Raw genomic sequence first — 21,466 nt, 5'->3', positions numbered from 1 at the left:
CCATATTTTTATAGTATGTCTCATATAATTGGTATATAGATATTTTGTATCCAGTCTTACAAACGTTTGTCTTTCAACTAGAATGTTTGACCCCTTATAATGTGTCTTGATGTGGGCCTGTTTGGGTTCATCTTGTTTGAGACTCTCTGCACTTCCTGGACTTGTATGTCTATTTCCTTCATTGAGTTAGGAAAGTTTTCAGTCATTATTTCTGCAAATAGGTTCTCAATCCCTTGCTTTCTCTCTTCTTCTTCTGGTACCCCTATGATGTGGATGTTATTGTGTTTGATGTTGTCCCAGAGGGTTCTTAAACTATCCTCATTTTTTTGGATTTCTTTTTTTTTTTCTTTTTGCTGTTCTGATTGGGTGTTTTCTGCTACCTTGTCTTCCAAATTGCTGATTCAATCCTCTGCTTCATCTAGTCTGCTGGTGATTCCTTCTAGTACATTCTTCTTTTCAGTTATTGTATTCTTCATTTCTGACTGGTTCTTTTTTTATGATTTCTGTGTCCTTTTTTATGCTTGCTATCTCTTTATTGAAGTTCTCACTAAGTTCCTTGAATGTCCTTATAACCATTATTTTGAACTCTGTATCTGGTGGATTGCTTGCCTCCATTATGTTCAGTTCTGTTTCTGTAGTCTTCTCTGTTCTTTCACTTGGGACGTATTTCTTTGTTTCCTCATTTTGGCGGCCTCTCTGTGTTTCTAAGTATTAGGAAGATGTGCTATGTCTCCCAGTCTTGGGCAGATGAACTTATGTTGTAGGTGTCCTTTGGAGCCCTGGCATAGTCTCCCTGGTTACCTGCTCTGGATGCTCCAGGAGTGTCCCTTGTGTGGGTTGTGTGTACCCTCCTGTTATAGTTAAGTCTTGATTGCTATAAGCATGTCAGTGGGTGGTATTGACCCTCAGGCTGATTAACTGTGTGTTTGACCATGTCCACAGTTTACAGGCTGTTGTGCAGGAGGCTTGCCCCATTTACTCCAGTGAGCTCTGGTGCTTATTGAGACCACCCTTTAGGGATGCCACCTGTGGGGCTAACTGGGTGGTGTTCTGCTGTATTCTGAAGCTAACCTCCAATTATATTGTTTCTGGGGCCTCTTGTGAGGGACCTCAGTGCAGGCCCAGATCACCCACTGCCTGTGACCAGCCAGGGACTACCTGGTAGATGCTATGAAACAATCTGTGGTTGTTTGCTACCTCTGTTAACCCTGGAGGTACATGCAAGAGGCCACACTGTGAATTGAGGACGGCTTCTACCAGCACCCAGCCTGGGGTAGCTCCATAAAAAGCTAGGACACCCTTGAGGCCTTCTGCCACCTATGAACTCCCTTAAGGTTCAGCCCCTGAAAAAGTCGCGTATGGTATAGTGTTAGGTGAGGCAGGGTTTCAGGGAGTCACTAGAGTGGGAAGAATTGTGGTCAATAGGTTAATATAGACTCATGTTTAGTGCCAGTGCTAAGCATGGAGCTACTCATCAAAAGTTTCAGAGCACTGAGGCCAGCTGCCACTTGCCTGGGTCCTGGAGACTCTGATAGTTTTTCAATAAGGAGTTCAATATGGGTGAGGCTCGATGCTCACAGAGAAAGTACGTCTGGTATTGGGAGAGTTGGGTAGAGTGGCATCTTGGGGGGTCACCAGAGTGGAGGAACGGAGCTCACAGGCCAATCAGATTCAGATTTGTCCCTGTGAGGTAGGGCTCAACACAGCAAAGATGGCACCTGCTTGCAAGCTTCATGGGAGAAGGACCTCACACAGGGAAAATGGCAACAGTCTTCCAGCCTTCACTTCAAAGCCACACACCTCAGTCCCACACACATGCCTCCGACGTCCCACCCTTGAGTCATAGTCCCTCCGCCGGAGCCCAAGATGAGTGCCTGCAAGTGAGAGAGTCTATGTGTGGGCCATTTAAGAGGATGTCTGGGTTTCCCGCAGCCTTCCATTTCACCCAGATCGTTGGAATCCCCACTGTTTTTCACAGCCAGATATTGTGGGAGCTCCTCTTCCCAGTATCATTAATCTGGGCTAGTGAGGCCAGTAGGGGGCTGGAGTCCTTTGATCCTCTGGAGGAAACCTGTGCAGCTGAGCTATCCCTCCTGATTCTCCACTACCACATGGAGGTTTGGGGCCAGCCTATTTCGTGTTTCCACCCCTTCTACCAGTCTTGATGTGGCTTCTTCTTTATACCCTTAGTTATAAAACTTCTGTTCACCCAGATGTCAGATGGTTCTCCAGGTTAATTGTTTTATAATTTAGTTGTAATTTTAATGTATTCATAGAAGAAGGAAGCTGGCACATTATTTATCTAATCTGCCATCTTGGATCTCTACCCTAGTTTGGATATTGTCTACTGACCTGCTTTTGAATTTATTAATCTCAATCTTCTGCTATGTTCAATCTGCTGTTAAATGCACTCAATCTCTGTATCTGGTTTACTATCTTACTATCAGTTATTTATATATTTTTTGATCTAGCATATCTGTTTGTTTCTTCCTTGCAGTTTCACTAATATATTATAATTACTTATGATTTCTTTATTTCATTTTCTTCACTTTACTTAACATATTTAAAATAGTTATTTTAAATACCTTGTTGCAACTCCAATATTAAAATCACCTGTGGGGCTCTTGCTTATATCAATTTTTTATTTTTAATTATTGGTCATATTCTCTTACCTCTTCACATGTATGGTAACTGTCACTTTTTTATTTCATATTTACAGCATGTATAAAAAATGTAGATTCTTTTATGTTCCCCAGAGTGGTCTTCCCTTTTCTTTGTTATGCAGATAGTGTGAGAAGTTGATCACTACAATATAATTAGAAATTGAGCTGAATCTGAACTGGGTTGCAATTTCAGTACTGGTCAGTCTATTTCTAGTTTGTTTCTACTCTTTAAATGTGGCCCTCATGAATTTTTTATTTAGAGCCTGGCAGTTATCTGTCCCCTAAGATTTCAGAATATTCATTATTGCCTTTGTTGGTGTTTTTCACTTAGCTCTTGAGTTTTTCACTCATGCAGCTTTAAAATTTTACAGGCTATCTTGTGAGGGAGACTGTGTGTTTGAGGAAGGTCCTCTTTTTTTCTCTGCCTCAAGCACATGGCCAAACTAATTATGTCAGATTGATTATGAGCCATCTGGTATGAGTTAATTGATTATGTAATGGTGGTTTTATTTCACATTTTCCAGTGTCTTAAAGAGTTGGCATTCTTTTGTTTTTATCATCCTTTTATTTTCTCAACTGTGTTGTTCATATTCTTTTCTTTTGCACATTCTAATATTTTTTGTCTTTTCCTTCTAGATTGAGTTTCTTTTTTTTATTTTTACTATTAATCCTGTGCATTATATCAAATATAAATATAATATTTCCAATTTCATATTGTTTTTTAAGTTATGATATTCTTTAATAAACAAAGTCTTACTATAATACAATAAAAGTAATCACTTACTTTATGGTTGTGTCATGCTTAACAGCATTTTCTACTTCAAGATCAAAAGATATTTTCACCTTTATGCCTTTAATCTAGTTAAAGTTGACTTTTGTGTGTAGCATGCGGCAGAAATCCAACTTCTTTTTTTTCTCCCACTTTCCCTTTCTCTCTTTTTCTTTTCCTCTTGCTTCCCTCCTTGCCTCCCACCCTCTTTCCCTCCTTCCTCTCTTTATTGCTCTCTTGTTTTCTTTCTCCCTCTCCCTCTTCCTTTCCCACTTTTTCCCTTCCTCTCTCTTATCCTTCTTTCCTTTTCGTCTTTTATCTCACTAATTATGTTCTTCATTAATTAACCCATTATCATTTATTGAAAAGTCCATCCTTTGTCTATGGATCTATACAACTATATCAGTCCTAAATTTTGTCTATATCAATTAATTATTTTTATTCTCTTTCATTTTTCTACTATTAACTTTTCATTACCATATTATTATCGCTTTATAATAAATCAATATGTAATAAAGCAATTCCTTTCAACTTGTTATCATTCCTCAATACGGTCTTGAATATTCATGAAGGTTTATATTTCTGTATTCTTTATCCATTCTGCTTATCAAGTTACATTGAAAACTAATTGGATTTATAGAAATATTTTCGAAAATTTGAAATTTATTTATTTAATCTTTCAAACCATGAACCTGGTATATATTCTCATTTATTTAGAATAGATCTTAGTATGTTTTAAAAAGTTTAAAATTTTTATAGGTAGTACACATGTTTTTAAATACATATTTTTATGTTATCATAAATGAAATCTTTTAAGACTATATTGCTCACTGCTTTATAAATATACATTTTATATTGATTTATTTTCATTAGCCTTTCTAAATATTATTATCACTTTAATAAGTTTACTATAGTGCCCTTTGGATTTTCTACACAGACGATTATGTCATATTTAAAGAAGGACTATTTCTTCTTTTCAATCTTTCATACTTTATTTATTGGTTAAAGACTAGATACTGTTCCTCAAGTGTTTGATATACCTCACTAGTATAACCATCAATGGCAAGAGATCTTATTCTTCTTAAGTCATCTGTTGTAAAAATATACCTATAGTTCATCAAAATCTCATATTAATTCAGTTAAAATTAGTGATGTCAGTTGATTATAATGATATCATACATGTAATAATTTCTCTTTTGTCTTTCCTAATATGAATTATTTGTTCTCTCAACAAATATTTATTAATATTTTAATCTATGCATAGAACCAATTATTATTATTATTATTATTACTATTAATTGATTTTTGTTATATTGTTTCCATCCTCTTATTTTGATGTTTCTTAAATTGTATGTTTAGTTGATTAATTATGAGCATCTCTTCTTTGATAATATGCAATTGATGCCATAAATTTCTCTGTGGACACAGTTTTAGCTGCATGCCATGAGTTTTTATATTTAGAATTACATATTTACATAACTGTATATATTACCTAGTTTTAATTATTTTATAATTTTCATTATGATTTTTTTAAAATTTGTGGGCTATGTTATTATCCTTTTGTTATAGAACTTAACCTAATTTCATTGGTTGTTAGAGATAGAAATTGATTGACTTCTGGCAAAATTTGTTTACACAATATCTTTTGTCAAGTTTCTTAAGTGATCCATGAGTAGTGATTAAAAAACGCAACCATTGGGTGTGATATCTATTTGATCATGCTAGCTAATTTTGTTGTTTAAATATTTTATGGTATTTTTTTTTCTTTTGCTCAATCAATCTAATACTAAATACAGAAGTCATGCACTGTCACTGTAGAATATTTGGGAACTATAGAAAATAAAATACAACAAAAATATTACTTGTAATCTCACCATCCCAGAATATTTTAATTTTATTTTTTCTAATTAATCAGTTAAAACCCTTCTGAATTATATTATACATGATTTCAGATGTAAGTAAAGATAGAGAAGGAGAGAGCAATATAGACCAATTACCTCCCTCCCTTGAATATTACCCCTTTACCACCACATCTTTAGGGCTGACTTAGCCAAAAGAAATCAGACTTGTAAGTCTCCAAACATTAGTGTCTTATCACTCTACTATTGATGATGTTTCTGAAACAACTACATGGGGTCACGAATGACGACTAGCTCTACATAGTTCCATACATGCTTTCTGCCTGGATAAGAGTGTCAAGTAGAACCAGAGAGTTTGGCAAACCCTGGCATGACTTCAATGAGAAGTTCATTGAATCTCAAGAGGAAATAAAGTAGAGGTCACAATCTCTCTCGTAATTTGAGGTCCCTTTTCCAAACAAATTTTCCCTCTTTTCCTTAAAGAAACTAACTTTGCACACTGTATAGGAGACAGTCTTGTTCAAATCCCAAAAAGATTTATCATGTCCCTTCCCCCTCATTAGCAAAAATTTCCATACATATACATTATATTTGAATAACTTAAAAGAAGGCTTTTCAAATAATTAATGTCAGATGCAGATTTTCAAAAGAGAACAGTTTATTAATTAGCTTGCTAATATATGGAACTTCTTTATTGTTCTTTCTACTTCAATTGGAAGGCAGGGTTTTACCATCAAGTTCTCATTTAGTCTCATAATAAAATCGTTTTTAGCTGTCCGTTTCATCTTAAGAATCAGGTTGCTGATAAAATTTAGAGTGATAAAAGATTAATTAGTCCGCTGTCTAAATCCTAAGGGGATTTTCATGGACTATATTGACTTTTTAGTAATTTTATGATACGCTAATTAGATGCTGTTAAAGAAAAAAACAATCACTCTGACTCTTGTTAAAGATAGCAAGGAAGGCTTCTTCCAAAGGGATTACTACAATGTGGTTTTATACTAGGGGAGAGAGATTGGGCTCAATTCCACCTACAACAAGGAAATGTGAGGATTTATACTTAAGGAGAGGCAGGGAGAGGATGGGTGGTGGATGAAAAATTACTAAGAGGGTAGGCTAATTCATGCTAAAATGTCTAATAGGATTTTTACTGAAGGCAGGCCTAGGTGATCAGATATTATCCAGGGGATGATGGGGAATGATGTATGTGTTCAGGTACTCAAGATGACCAGGATTGGGATTCTCTCTAAATGGATTTAACAGGGTTCTTGCTGAAACTGGTCTGTACAAGGACAGAAACTGAAGACTGAAGTTGTGTCTAGTGGAGTATAAAGATCCGAGAAACCTTAATAAAGTTTGATGAGAGGAGATAATTTTTGTTAGTGTGATAGTTTTATTTGCAAAGAGATTTATGGCTAAACCGGCACCTACTGAGGTTCAAAAGAATACTATAATCCAAAATAGAAGAAGGTATTTCAGATAGAGGTATCAGGAATTTTTTTTTTTTTTTGTATGCAGAGCAATTATTAGATATAGACTTTATGCACTGGTAGGAAAAGGTTAGATAAAGGAGAGAATGGAAAGAAATGTGTTCCTAACAAAGTCGTAAGTGAGAGCAGGCTGTGATCAGATCACGGAAAAAAAGACTGGCTTTTCAGGGGCTAGGTGTTTCAGGAGTGGGAGATGGCAATAGAGGGGTAGGAAGGGACTAAGTCAGGAGGGTCTTGTAAAAAATGCTAATGACTGCAAAATTTAGAATGATGGCAATCACTGAAATTTTTAAGCTATTATGATTATATTAATATTTGCTTTTTAGCAATATCAGTCTAGCTACAGAATTGAGAATGGAAGGTAGAGACAAAGACACCAAGCAGTATACTATGGTGGTGGCCTGGATGGAGAGAGTATGGATAGGGATCAAGAAACTACATGAATTCAGGGTCATTTATGGAATAGGATTTGTAGGTATTTGTGAGTCATTAGATGAGGTGAGTGAACATAGAAATGTAATCATTGGCAATTAGATTACATAATTAAATTTCATATAATTGAATAATGACTTGTCTGTTAGTCTTCCTTGAGATACAAAACACAGAAGATAGAATTTAATGAAGGCACATATAGATTCAGTTTTGAACAGGTTTATGTTTTCTATGGGATATGTAAGTGAATCTGACCCATGGGCCACAAAGTATAGGACTTAAAGCTCAAAGTATTAGACTTAAAGGAAGACATAAGACATATAGGAAACACATAGCAAAATAGCAGACATAAATCTTCATCAGGAATTACATTATTATAAAGGGATTAGAAACTATAATCCAAAGGCAGACATTGGCAGAATGGGAAAAAAAAAAAAAAATCCAATTGTGTTGTCTACAAGAGACATACTTTAGATCAAAGACCCAAAATGGATTAAAAGAAAAAGGGTAAAAAAATACATACCATACAAACAGTAACCAAAATAGAGCTGAAATGGCTATATTAATATTACACAAAATACACATTAAGGCATAAATGATAACTAGAAATTACAAAGGACATTTTACAATGATAAAAGGCCAATCCATTAGGAAGAAACAAATGTGAGTATGGTAAATTTACATTCCTGTCCCAGAACACATAAATCAAAAGCTGACAGAATTGAAAAAACAGTGGGAGATTTTAATACATATTTCAGTAATGGATGAGACAATTAGGAAAAATATCAAAAAGGAAATAGAAGACTTGAACAACACTGCACACTAATTAAACCTAGCAGACATCCATAAAGGACTCCACTGAACAACAGAAGAATGCAAATTCTTCTCAAACAGTGCAAATCGAACATTCTCTAGGACAGACCATCTGTTAGGCCATATAACAAGCTTCAGTAATCTTTTTTCTTTTAATTTTTATTGGGGGAATATTAGGGAACAGTGTGTTTTTCCAGGACCCATCAGCTCCATGTCAAGTTGTTGTTTTCAATTAGTTGTGGAGGACACAGCTCACTGGCCCATGTGGGAATTGAACCAGCAACATTGGTGTTATGAGCACTGTGTTCTAACCACTGAGAAATTCAGCCGCCAAGCTTCAGTAATTTTAAAAAGATTGAAATCATACAGTGTATGTTCTCCAACAGGAATGTAATATGATTTAATTAGAAATCAATACAGAAAGAAATTTTTTAAATTCACACATGAGTGGAAATTAAGCAACACCCTCCTAAATGACCAATGGGTCAAGGAAGAAATACAACAAAAATTAAAAAAAAAAAAATTAGAATATACATTGGATGAATGAAAACAAATACAAAATTTATTAAGGGTTTTAGCTAAAGCAATGCTCATAGGAAAATTTCTAGCTCTAAATGACTATATTAAAGCTCAGAAAAGAGATCTGAGGACAATTATAAATATAGATTTTTCTCTCATCAATATGTAGATAAAAGGTTCTTATCCTTGTGGTCTTGCATTTCATTAAGTCTAAGAACCTTCTGATTTTGAGTTCAAACTTGTGTGTCAATGTGCTTTGCTGTTGGAGGAAAGCCCTTAATTAAAATTAATATGCATATATAGTAATTGAAGCTTTAGGAATAAACAAAAATCATTCCTTATCTCCACATGTGACCAAAATAGGTGATTAGAAAATAATGCTAGGACAGATTTACGGGACACACTAAGCCTTAGGGCAGAGGAGAAGAGGCTTTAAAGTCAACAAAGGAAAGTGGTTATAAACTGGGGTAAATACCACACCAGAAGAATGAATTGCTTCAAAGCCAAGAAATGGGAGTGTCGAGCTTGAAGGAGTAGAAGTGTATAATTTAAGCTCCAAATTAAGTTTAAGTATGTCGCATTTAGGTTGGGAAATGTCCACAGCTTAACCACAGGGGTTTATGATGGCAGCTAGGCAGGCATGTGTGAAAGCCACACTATGCTGAACATGTACTGATCTCAGTGCAAAGTGACAAAGTTGATCTTTGAGAGCTAATGATTTTGTCTGAGGGTAGATCTCATGTTAAGTGTTGTTACCACAAAAAAGAAAAATTAGAAACAAAGGAGCACAGGAAACTTTGGGAGGTGTTGGGTGTCTATTATCTTGATTGTGGTGTTTGGGTAAGTCCAGATTCATCAAATGGTCCATAGCAAACATGCAGTTCTTTATGAATCAGTTATACCTCAGTAAAGCTATTATTATAATTATTATTTTTTAAATAATAAAACCTGAAAATAGTTTGGTTGAAAATGAAACAATAAATAATAAGTTAAAATGAAAATGAAGTTTCATGAGGGTTTATAGTTTGGTCTTTAAAATTGTCATCAAAGAGGGAAGCAGTGTCTTTGATAACATATCCCTCTGTACTTAACTCAGAGACAAAAACAATACTAAAAATGCCACGATTCTGACACATTACATAAATTCTCAGGTTTCTGGTCCGTATAAAAAGGATTGCAGCCTTTAAAACTGTCAAGCTTTTGCAGAGAGATGTGTTTTATATTACTTGTAACTTGAGATATTTGTGTTACAGAGGGGAAAAAAAACACTATTTAAAAAATTATGTAGGTTGTGTCTTTTTTTTTTTTTTTTTTTTTTTTACGTTTTCCATGGATGGATCAAATTTTTGCTTCATCTTAAAAAAGTAAACACACAACGGCCTGAAGACCCAGTAACCAGAGTTGAAGAGGCCAGTTCACTCACAAACAGTGCAGCTACCTCATGGCTCTCCTAGGGTACGTCTGATGATCAGGTAAACACTTTGTTTTCAAGAATGGTTACAAGCTACTCATTTCCTCCCAAGGAATTCAAGGGAACTTTAAAATTGCATTTGTAATTATTTCCCTTGGGCTTATCATTTCCCTATCCCTACATCCTCTTAAAATGGAAATTTTCCTGAAAGTGATCTCCTTTAACAATTTAATGGGGATTAGTTGATGAAATCCCTTTCTTGAACGACTATCTACCCTACGGCAGCTTGAAAACACCTTAGTTGGAAAATAAAGGGAGTTAGAATTGAGTTGGGTCCAGGAGAGTGGGGACTACAATAATCTTATGTTAATTCCTAAAGTTCCCAGAAGTATTTATAAGCATTCTGATGTGAAAGAAAAAAGAAAACAAGCATTTCACATCAGTTTTGATCCAGGTGCATTTACATTCATTCTGAGAGCTGATCAGAATGTGACTAGGTCTCAGTAATGAAGTCAGAGAACTTAAATTTCATTTTTTTCAATGTCCACATATATCTTTGCTATTTACAAGGAGATTTCACATGTTTTTGATCCTCACAACCACCCTGTGAGGTAGGCAGATTTCAGTTATTTAGTATGGAATAAATACTTCATTCTAATAAAGTGGTTTCTCCATAAACACTGAAGGATGCCAAGAAATGTTGCTCTTGTTTCCCTGTATTTAAGGGATAAATCAAAGTTTTAAAAAAAGCTTTTTTTTTCTTCTAACTTTAGTTTCAGAAATTGCATTATATATATATATATATATATATATATATTATTTCCATAGTTCATCCTTTAAAGAGAAGATAAATTATTCAAGTCTGCCTTTGAATTCTTTTGGAATTCACTCTAAGCAATCTTTTCAGTTGAGAGAAGTGTTTCTTTTGTTTTGCTCATTCTTTGAGAAGCAAGTGGGTGTTGACTGTTCAGACATTGTCCTGAAAATCAATGCTGGACTCTTGCCTTTGTCACCATACAGATTTAAAAACTTAGTGTCTTGAGTTTGTTTCCTTGTAGGAGTGGTAGGGTTGCTCTTTAATGCTGATAGAAAGCCTCTACTGTTACCATGATGTTTAATTGTTCTGTAACATGTTTCACAAGTAATCAACAATACACTTTTGGAGTCTTTGTACTTGTTCACAACTTTTTTTTGCTTTAAATCTGAGTATATAATTTCTTCTTTCTCAATGAAGAGGTTTCTTATTTTGGGTGTCAGTTTGGGCTTGGATTTGAAGCACACTCAAAAGTTATGCCAAATCAGCAAATGGAAACAGTATGGATGCCTTTCTTCAAAAGTGCTGCTATCATCTAGTGAGGAACTGTAGGCTCAGAGGTGATAGCAAGCCTGGCTCCGGAAGCTGTCTTCTAGTTTTCCGGTGACAGCCACAGATAGTGCTTCTGTCTTTTGGCGTCCCTTCCATGCAGCTAAGAACTCATGAGAAAGGAGACTCCTCCCAAAACGGGATTCCCAGTGTGGCCAGTTCCCTGTTTCTTCTTTGCTGTGTAATATTGGTCTAGTTTCTTAAGGTCCCTAGGCCTCAAATGCTTTATCTGTAAAACTGGGGTAATTATAATACCTCACATGGATGTTGTGAAAATTAATTGATGTAATGATTTATACAGTGCCTAGGCAAACAATAAAAAAATGATAGTTTATATTGCTAAAATCCTATTTAATCTTCAGAGCAACTATTTGATTTCTATATTCTTATTACACATGTTGGCAGAAAAGGAGACCACAAAAGCACACAAGTCACTAGCTTAAAGCCTTGCAGCTGATATATGACAGAACCAAGATCGAATTCATTCTCAAGCACTTTCTGCCAGATCAGCCTGCCCCATATGTGATTAATGCGCCCGGGCCTCTCCTGCCTCATTTTGTAGTCCTGATTTATCTCATTGTATTTTATTGTGAGTAAAATGTACAGAAAGTCAGAAAATTATAACATTGAAGAAAAAGAAACCAGAAGTGAGGTGGCAAGGTATGCGAGAGTTAGAGCAAGATGCTTATGTCAATTTATCTCAACATTTCTAGTATTATAGTCTGCAGTCTAGCCAAAGTGAAATCTCTCTTAGTGAAAGGCAAAATCCAAGCAACTTCTAATTCATTCCAGTTTTCCAGCAGATGATTTTATTAGACTCATGTCAACGTAAAAATGTCAATATTTTAAGAAAGAAAGAAAAAAAGAAAGAAAGAAAGAAAGAAGGAAGGAAGGAAGGAAGGAAGGAAGGAAGGAAGGAAGGAAGGAAGGAAGGAAGGAAGGAAGGAAGGAAGGAAGAAAAGAAGAAAAAAGAAATCAGAAGACATGGCACCATTTTTTTTTTTAATACTTCTTGGGAAAAATTTAAATTCTCATCAAGAGTTTTGTGCACTTTGAAATTTAAATTTCATAGTGAACTTGGTTTGCTAATTTTTCATGCTCTTGCTTTCTAACGTCACAGTGCCTTCCTTTCATACAGATAGAAAGTGACTATTAAGCTTTAGAAGCTTTTTATCCTTCTAAAGCTTAATAGTCACTTTCTATCTGTATAGCAGGTGCAAAGCTGTTGATCTGAGCCGAGAAGATGTACTTTATACATCCATGAAGACTGTCCAAAAAACCCCAACTATGACACCGTGTTGTTAGAATAGTTTAAGAAAGATTATGTCAAGGAAAGGAAATTACACTTTTTATGTTGCCAAAGATCGTGGTGGTTTTAGCTGAATACATCTAAGAGAATAAACTGCAAAGTAATTAATAGGCGGTCTGAGCCCAGATTTGTTCACTTTGCTTCTTTGAATACTTACTAACTTTTACATTTAGATTAGCTTAACTTGGCAAATACCATGAAAGCTAAATCACATACGCTTTTCTAGACTAAGTCTTTCTAGGATTGGGAAAAAAGGACTCAGCCTAAGAAATGTTTTGTTTAATTTTGAGATATTTTATAAAGAGTCAGGCTATGAACAAATTTAACTTTAAAAACAAGAACCAAACATTTTGTTTGTCTTGAGAAATAATTTCAAGAACTAACCGATTATTTTAATAAATAAATTAAATCAGTAGCCATAATTACTCCTTCAGACATTTCCCCTGAAATGAGTGGTTGTGACTATTTATAGGGATGTTTTCATTTGCTTTGTTACATTATCTGACATTTTAAGAAATGCCAGAAGATATTGTTTCAAACACTCTTATTTAAATTCCACTTAGCTATATACCTATTTCATGGATTCCGGGTTCCTTGTAGTTCATTTCAAAAACAAATAGATAATGGACTATTGAACCGCAAAAATGGGTGGCTATAATTTCATGTTTCTATTATAGACACAAAGAAATGGTTTCAAATGTTCTTTATTGCATGGATTAAAATGTACAGAAAATGGTAGATTAGACATGGGAATTTTCCTCCAACCTCTCCTGTATAATTTTGGCATGATTCCCCTAGAAAATCGGAAGTATAAAGGAGTTTCCTTTTATTCATGAGGATTATATAGCAGAGTGCTTTTTTAGCATCTTCTTGTGTAACCCTGGAAAAGCACGAACCTATGTGGTTCAGGCTCAGAGAGGCATGGGGTTCAGAAAGAGAAGGTTAACAGGTAAAAAATCATTTTAAATGAACTCCATTCTTTGTTTTCATGCTTAGAAAGATGAAAGGATATCCAATCCATAGTCCGTAGCAATCTTTGTAAAAATCTAGCTTCTTCTCCTTAAACATTTCTTTCACTTCCTCATTTATACCCCAGACTGTGAGGTCTAGATTCGTTCAGAGCAAATTAGCTGTCATTCACAGGTACCAGGGATGAACTATATATTTCATATTATGAGTAATCCTCATGCTGGTTATCACAATACCACATTGTTTTACAGATGGGTTAACTAAGGCTGAGAAATATAACTTGCCCAGAGTCACACAACTAAGATGCTCAGAATATTTGATTTCAAAACTCACATTTTAAAACCACACTATGATGCCTCTCGTTATTCTAAAAGCCCAATTTTGTAATTTGGGAAAGAACCTATTTCAAAATGTTTCTAATCCTCAACTCAAATTCACTAACAAATGTTTTCATTTACTTTTCCACAGTGTGTGTGTGTGTGTGTGTGTGTGTGTGTGCGCGCATTCTTCTTTAGTATCTCAAGTGTTTATGTGTGCTTATTTAAAAGAACAGGCTAATGGGTTGTTCTATATACTTTATGTACACATTCCATTGTGTTTATTCCTTCAGCAAACATTTATGAAGCATTACGTGCTGGGTTGTATGCTAGATACAATGGATATAAAGTGGTCTTAAATGAGATCCCACCTTCCAGTTTATAAGAAATTCTGTACCTGATCCTGACAACCATCCATCCCCACCCAAATAAAACAAAACAAACAAACAAAAAAATAAAAAATATAAAAATAAAAAATAAAAGGGGCTATTAGCTCCTTTTTGCCCCCTATTTTTTTAATAGCCAGTTCATAATCATTCCATTTGAAATGGTCATTTTTAGCTTTAACCCCTCACTCCTGGCGTCACAAACCTTTCTCTCTATATCTCTGGCTTTGCATTATTTTTCCATCTGTACCAAATATTTCTTGTGCAGAAGTCACAGTAAAAAAGAAGAAAATTTAAGAGGAAAATAATGAATACAAGAATGAGAGTTCATGTTTAATGCATTTAATTTTTCCAATTTTCCAATATTACTTTTTATATTTTTTTAAAGAGTAGGATAGAGTTATTTATTATAAGACGTTGCCCTAAAACTTGATAATAAAAAGTGAAAAATTTGATTGCAAAATTATCATTTTTCAACTGTTTAAATAAGAGAAAATGTAAAAATCAGATCAAAACATTTAAAAATTTAGTTTTCCAATTGTCTTAAGTTTTAGAAAATATAAATAATTCATAAAAGCTTAAGAGATTTACCTTCTTTAAACCTATGCAACACATTAATTTATTTTGAATCAGGAAGAAATAAACAAGTGAATTGAAATGCACAATACCCATTTGGTGTCAGAGAATTAATGTTAGAATGTAGTATCCTAATAGAAATATGCTAATAAGATATAAGTATTTACAAACATTTAATCTTTTATTCATGGCCAATAACTTCAGATTTCATCAATACTATAATATATTAAATATGGTCCTTACTTTTGGGAAGAAATATTTTAATATATTTTAATATATATATTAGGTTATATATAATATGCATATATAATCTAATATATATTAAACATTCTAATATATATAGTATAGTTAAATAAAAAGAAAAAAGTTCATAGGTTTTAAATGTACAAGAATGCATTTCTACTGGTAGCTTAAAATTATTTATAGTCAAGATGGTTTAGGGCTGAGACAACTAAGAGATCAGAACAGACCAGGAACAGAAGCCTGAATCACCCTTCTGCTCCCACACCAGAGATAGAGGAACCTAGAGATCAAGCAGATGTGCAATATGAAGCACGCTTGGGGGTGCCACGTAGGTCCCTGAAGTCATAAACATACTGTGAAACTCCATGTCAAAACACCCATGGAAAGCTTTCCAAAGGAAGAGAAGGATGCCAGCATCCTCATAGAAACCAAGGCTTTCATTTAACAATCAGCGGTAAAAACTGAATGTGTTCAGGACTTAAAAAGACCCATACATAATTCGCTGTCTGCTAGCCTGAGAAGAAACAGTTTTCCCAGAGTCTTAGAACTATAGCCCAAAGCATTATAGGATTGACTAGTGTGTCAGTACTCTCTTCATAGGCAACTGTTTTATTGCCTGGCCTTGCCTAAAACCTTCCTCTCCCATTCCAGCTTGTCTTCATAGTTGCAGCCTTCCCTGATCCACATCTTCCCTGAGTTCAGCCTCCAGATACATGGTCTTAATTTGTTCATGAGCTAGACCATTGGTTCGGATTCTTGGCTGCACATTAGAATCAATGGATGGAGCTTTAAAAATGGCCATCCCAAATTCACCCCCACTAATTAAATCAGAATCCCTGGAACTGAGGCTTGGGTGTGTGTTTGTGTGTATGTGTGTTTGTTTTCTTTGAGCTCTCTGGTGTTTTCATGTCTACCATTGAATGGAACTGACAGAGTCTACCTCTGCGTGTAGTAGTTATAAAAACAACATAAATTAATAGCATCATATGGTTAGTTTGCATTTTGTTGCAAGGTACCAGACTAAATTTATTCCTGCTGCTCACTCCTGGGGAATTTGAGAACGAATAACCAGAAACATTTTTTTTTTTTTTAAGTAGTGGATAATCTTCTAGAACAAGGTGTGTTTTTTTTTTCCCTGAAAGTTAGGGAAAGTTAGGGAAAGCTACACAACATCATTGAAATCAGTCTCATTTGATGTTTTATGGAAGATATCAGCAGAACATATATTCAGATAGCCTTACATTGCATAAATGAACGCAAGATCAGTGAAGAAGTAACGAATTAGAGTAACAGAAACTATAGTTGTTGAAACCAGAGAGCCTTTGCACTATAATGACTGATCTTTTAACAATTAAGACTAAGAGAATGTTTCCCAATTAGTGTATCTCCTCTGATATGTTATAGGCTAGCTAGGCTAATCAGGAGTGGGTCAAGGAAGAATGCAACCTAATAGAGTCAGTTCAGGTTGATTCATTAATCTTTCACTCTTTTAAACATTTTTATGAGTGCCTGCCATTCTAGAATCATACCAGGTACCATTCCAGGCAATGAGGATGTAGTGATTAAAATAGGAGGCAAAGTCTCTGACCTTATAAAATCTATTTTCTTCTACAGAAGTCAAATGAGAAACAAAGACTGCAAAATATGTTACATTGTAATACATGCTATGAAGAACAATAAGGCAAAATAAGGGTTAAGGAATGATGGAGGGAGATGTTAATTTAGAAAAAGTTGCTAATGAGCATATGTTGAAATGGGTGATGTTTCCCAGAGACTTGAATAAAATGAGAGACTAAGTCATACAAATATGTAACAGAAAAGCATCTGGGGCAGAAAGAACAGAAAGTACAAAAGCCTTAAGGAGAAAATGAACTCAGAATGTTAAGGGGCCTGTGACTAAAATATAGTGAGTGAGGTGGAGAACGATAGAAGATGGCAGTTTGAGAAAGAGCTAAGAGTCCGTTCATACAAGGCTTTATAGGCCAAAACCTGAAGAAAATGGGGGAAATAGAGAAGAACCAAGCTGTTGTTTATAATTACCCAAAATTGACTCATTTTAATATTAATTTTACACAATTTCAATAAATACTATGTATAAAGAAGATGTACCTGGTCAAACAGTTTTAAGAATACTGGGTTAAAAAACATTAAGCATGTTTCTTTATTGTAGAACTTTACCGTAGAGCTTTTCTTTTTCTTTTTCTTTTTTTTAAGTTTATTGTCCTTGTCTTTGATAATTTCTCTAATAGATTATTTTCCTCATAGACTAAAGTTCTTGGACAAACACCATAAAAAGTTCTGCATGGTGAGAGATGAGTAGCAACCCCAAAACTAAATCTGTAGTTTAGTCTGTATGTTATTTATAACTTGTCAAAGGAATATACGGAGATAAGATCATTTACAACATAATGTATTTGGAGAGAAGTTTTCTACGAAGATTCAGCCTTTAGAAGGAGTGGCTTGCAACTTAATTTCAACAGATATTTAGTTTTTCAAATATTTGTCATGCCCGTTTCTCACTTCTCCTGTGCTTTCAGTTACACATAGTAAGACTGGTGTTGTTCCACAGCTCCTGGATGCTTTTTAAGTTTGGGAAATTTCTACAGACTTTTCATGTTCACTAATATTTTCTTCAGCTATAAGGAGTCTACTAACAATCCTTTCACTCTTCACCCCTGTTATTACAGTTTTCATTTCTAGTATTCCCATTTGATTTTAAATTAAAGTTTTCTTTTCTCTGCTAACATTGACATCTGGTCTTGCATATTGTATACTTTTTCCTTTAGTGCCTTTAATATATTAATCATGGTTATTAAATTCCCTGTCAGATATCCAACACTTGGGGTATATCTGAGTCTGGTTTCGATGATTGCTTAAATAGAAAGGGTGACTGATTTTGATTGCTTGCTAATCTTAGGGTGCACAAGAAGTGTCAGCTGTGGGATATGATGTGCACACTTACTTGTAATTAAGGTAGAGGGAGGTGTCATATTTATTTTTACACCCTTCTTGCATCTATTTAAGCCTGAGCTTATAATTAAGATAGCTTTTTTTTTTAATTAAACTGCCCCTATTTTATTATAAATTTTGGATTCAATTTTCCACAACCAATCTTTTCTTTGGGTTTCTAATGTTCCAAAAAATATTTCATTCAGGATTTAAGGGAAGACACCCAATTTCTCACCAACAATCTTAGTACCTAAAATTGGGAGGCAGGAGAAACAGTATTAGTCCATTTACAGAATCTTTGTCTCAGCTCTTTCATCTGTAAGAAAGCCATTCCATACTACACATTCTACACTATTCCACAGTCTTTAGGATCAGCAGACTTTTTAGTGGCCAGATCCCTGTACATCAAGCCTTAAGAACTGCAGTTATCATTCACAGAAACCAGATATGCAGGGGCAGCATCTATTTTTCTGTCTCTCTGTGGTAGACAGGTCTTCCTAGTGTCCTCTCTGTTTCCTCTATGAAAACGCCCACCTACTAAGTGTATTGTGTGCTATTTCCTTTCTGTCCAGATGTTTTCCTTCTTTCATGGTACATTTCCTGTCTCATTCCCTCTTTTGTACCTGGTCCAAGATCTGATCTTCACCTTTCCTGACCTGCCATGGCACTTATTTCCTCTAATACATTTGGTGACACTTGATTATATCCTGTCTTCTATCTTTCTCCAAATAGTTCATGGATCATGTCATTCCAAAATTACTAGAGTCCCTAAGAAAGAAAGCATGTCAGTCTTATTTTGCATTCTCATGCTCCCCTGTACATTGTCAGGCATATAATGCAAGCATGTGACAAATGCTGAGTTGAAATTAGTTTAAATTTCTTTATTGAAGAGTGAGAAAGTGGGAGAAGGGCTTTGGCATCAACTACGTTAAATATAATGGGGTGGGGGGAAGAATCTACTGAACGTCACACCCCAGAACTGAATAAATGGGCTGAAATGCCTAAAAAATCTCCTAAGAAATCTCTGATTTCTGCACTCCAGGCTTACCTGTCTGCCCTTTCGTTTCCCAGAAGCCAAATCTGTCACTGCACATTCCTGAGGCTGTACTTAGTGTCTGTTTCCCATTTCTTCTCCTTTTGTCATTGTAGATGTTCTACTTTATCACAGAAGCACTGCTGCATATTCTCTTCTGTTTCCAAACTTTTGTCAGCTACCTATGACACCGTGTCTTCTCTCACAGGCACACATAGAGCTGAGCACGATCAATTTCACTCAGCTTCATTTCATTGCCAGGGAATTAGCAGGCTTCCAGAACAACTCCGTTGGTGACTCTGCTTTGCAGTTTGATGTTAAGGCTGACTCAGAAATGACATGATGGAACTGCTCAAAATGACAAATGTGACATTTGCAGCACAGCTCACCACACAGCTGTCAGTGTCATCCCATACAAGACACGCTGTGGCCACACTGGCACCCCATTATGTCCATCTCCCAAACAACACACTGCCTTTAATCTGTTTTATTGCTCCATTTTTCAATCAGTGAATTAGTAGACAGCGTGTCCCTATGATAACAGAAGCTGATGACAGCTTTTGCTGCCCTTCTGGCAGTGGACATATGTTGGAGTAATGGAGGATTTGCGTATTAGAAATTGCTACATGACCTCAGGCTTCTGCAGGTTTATGACTGTCCCAAGCATGATCTTCTCTGCTAAGTGATTCAAAATTGCTTGCTGAGTGCAGCGAATACACAGTCCTTGCCCAGCATGCTTTCCTGAACTACTACTGAAAAACAGTCTATTTCACAGCCTAAAACATTGACTCACTTGAGTAAAAAGCATTATTCAACACTCACTATTTTTTTTTCTTTTTGTCAGTAACCTTTAGTTGCCTGTAAGAGGAAAATAAAGCTAGATCTATTGTATATCTGGCTTCAATGTACTGGTCAGAACAATATCAATTATGTTTGGAAGAACAATGTCATCACATCTTTACAGAAATGCCCTGGGGGGAAATATCAAAATAAAACAAAGCAACAACAAAAACAACAACAACAAAAAACACAATCTGCTTGTAGCTGCCAGATTCTAGGTCGGCTGCTTTTTTGTTGAAAGATGAGAAATTTGGCTAACTGAAACCAGATTGTATTCAGAAGAGTAAAATGAATATTTTTGGTAAAATATTTGGATATGATTAATTTTAAATTGAATTACAATATGGCCACTTAAATTGAATTTAAAAAACATTCTTGTGCTATGCTATTTCAAATAAAACTCCAAACAACCATATTTAAAAATAAGGTGTACATTGAAATACAGCTTTTCTCTTGCAGAAAATATCAGCAAGCCATTTCCTTGAGATCCACAACATATGGTGTTTTGGATTAACTCAATTAGTCAATGTGTAAAAGTAATGTATGATTTTTATTCAGGAAACTTGAAATTTACTTATTTAACACTAAAACCCACATCCAGGAAATTTCAAGCCCAAGGATTAAATGATCATTATGCTAGAAACCTTGGACAATCAACAGTCCTGCTCTATTGCAGTCATTGACGGTTTCCATCTTTAGTGGCTATGTGGGAGCCAGCTGAGCTTGCCCTTTTTTTCAGGAACATTCTCTCCTTGGAGAGGCTGGTGCTTTCTAGGCTATTTCCCTTGAAGAATTCTCTCTCATTCTTTCTGTCATTCTCTTCATTTCTTCTCTCCTTTTCTACTCTTCCTTTGATATGTGTGTATGTTTATTTGCACAGATTTATTTACTCAGTTGGGTTCATTTTATATACCCCATTGGGCAGTTTATTTCATTCACTCTTAACAATATATTAAGGTTATCTTTCTATTTCCGTAAATGCTGTGTTATTTCATTTGGTTTATCTACAGGATGCAGGATAGTGTTCCACTGAAAGGATGTACATAATTTACTTTTTAAAAGAAACAGAATAAACATGTTTGTATTTTAACAGTAATTCATGCACATGGTAAAAAGGATATTAGGCTGTACAAAAGAGAGTAAAATGGAAAGCAATTATCTTTTACTGCCAGTTGTACTCTTCATAGACTACAGTATTAACAGTTTTTAGATTTTATGGTAGTTACTACTGTAATGGAATCAATTATATCTTTTCATCTGTTTCCTAGTTTGTCAAATGTATATAGTATTTCTTCACCTTCAATCCCTGCCACTATGATGATGAGGAATTTAACACATTTGTAGGACCCCCCCAGGCCTTCTCCTCTGCCTTTGGATTTTATTGCCATCATCATCATCATCATCATCATCACCACTGTTTTTATTAGTAGTAACCTTTATACAGTTGTTTGTTTTTATTATTTTAAATAACCTACTTAAATCTCTACTGCCTTACTTATCAAATTTGAGTAAAGCAGATACTAGC

At 35.0% G+C, this 21,466-nt stretch overlaps 1 pseudogene; it reads right to left on the bottom strand.

Annotated features, from left to right (window-relative positions):
• Window positions 1-10,792: 10,792 nt before the first annotated feature.
• Window positions 10,793-19,162, bottom strand: LOC117021191 (UPF0711 protein C18orf21 homolog; annotated as a pseudogene).
• Window positions 19,163-21,466: the final 2,304 nt, after the last annotated feature.

This window comes from Rhinolophus ferrumequinum, chromosome 4 (genome assembly GCF_004115265.2).
Source record: "Rhinolophus ferrumequinum isolate MPI-CBG mRhiFer1 chromosome 4, mRhiFer1_v1.p, whole genome shotgun sequence".
Taxonomy (NCBI): Eukaryota; Metazoa; Chordata; class Mammalia; order Chiroptera; family Rhinolophidae; genus Rhinolophus; species Rhinolophus ferrumequinum.
Note: the sequence above shows the minus strand (reverse complement) of the source record. Positions and strands in the feature narration are given on the sequence as shown.